This window comes from Mandrillus leucophaeus, unplaced genomic scaffold, assembly GCF_000951045.1.
Source record: "Mandrillus leucophaeus isolate KB7577 unplaced genomic scaffold, Mleu.le_1.0 Scaffold16, whole genome shotgun sequence".
Lineage (NCBI taxonomy): Eukaryota > Metazoa > Chordata > Mammalia > Primates > Cercopithecidae > Mandrillus > Mandrillus leucophaeus.
Genome location: NW_012101587.1, coordinates 25547 through 26812, shown reverse-complemented (window position 1 = coordinate 26812; position 1266 = coordinate 25547).

Here is a 1266-nt window from a genome sequence, read left to right as displayed (position 1 = left end):
TCAGCTCATTGCAAGCTCTGCCTCCCAGGTTCATGCCATTCTCCTGCCTCAGCCTCCTGAGAAGCTGGGACTACAGGTTCCCGCCACCATGACTGGGTAATTTTTTGTGTGTTATTTTTTTTTTTAGTAGAGACGGAGTTTCACTGTGTTAGCCAGGATGGTCTCAATCTCCTGGCCTTGTGATCCGCCCACCTCGGCCTTCCAAAGTGCTGAGATTACAGACATGAGCTACCACGCCGGGCCCCTAAGGTAAGATTCTTATACCTTTTATAACCCTTTACAATTTTTTTTGTTAAAGAGCAGATTATAAGTAGGATTTTGCTTTAAGAAAAACCTGTTGTGTTTTTATTCCAATGTTTAATTTACAGGAAAACAGAATAATACCCCTTTAACTTTAGCCAATGTCCATACACAGAATTTCTTGTACAATTAATTTTTTACAAACCTTCCACAACTTGTTCAAACCTTTAGCTTGATCCTAACTTAAAACAACTCTTTAACTCTTTAATCCAGGCAGAAACATCCACATTCCCATGACTTCTTAAAATCTTTTTACCAAAAGTATATTCCACTTTCCTTTTTGCCTTGGGTGTAGAACTATTTCTTGAGTAGTCTCAAATACAATGTTAACTCTTAGCAACTTTTGCTTTGGTGAAAATCTTGGTAAGTAAGGGATTTTAATTATGTCCCAGGTGTGGAGCCTAGCCTAGGACCCACCAGACAGAAGTGCAGATAAGGGCAGACTCTCCAGCATAGCTCGGGTGTGGCTCTCCACATGTCCCCAGGTGTTATCTAGAATCTAATGTCCACAAGGTAGGTGAATTGAACAACTTTCAAAAGTCAAAGAAGCAGTTTATGACCTTAAAGCATTTAGTAAACTTAATATCTGACCTGCGTAATGTAGACCAGATGTCTTTATTTTACCAATAATCTTTAAAACTGTTTTTATTTCCCAAAGATTACTTAAGTCACGTGAGCTAAATAAAAGTTATTACACTTTTTACTTTTCTGACAAAATATTTGATTTAAGCTGTTATTGTTATTAGACCAATTAATCAAAACTCTTTTATATGACACAACACATATAAATAGAAGACAAAGGACTCATCCCCAAAGACAGGAATTGGGCCCTAAACCCGGGCCGCCATTGTGAAAAAAGAAAGCACAGCCACATGGTTACAAGCTCAAGCTCCCAAGGACATGCAAGACAAGAGGGAAACCTCATCCAGTTTTGGTTTTTTCAGGGACCTGCAGCAGCGTTTATAA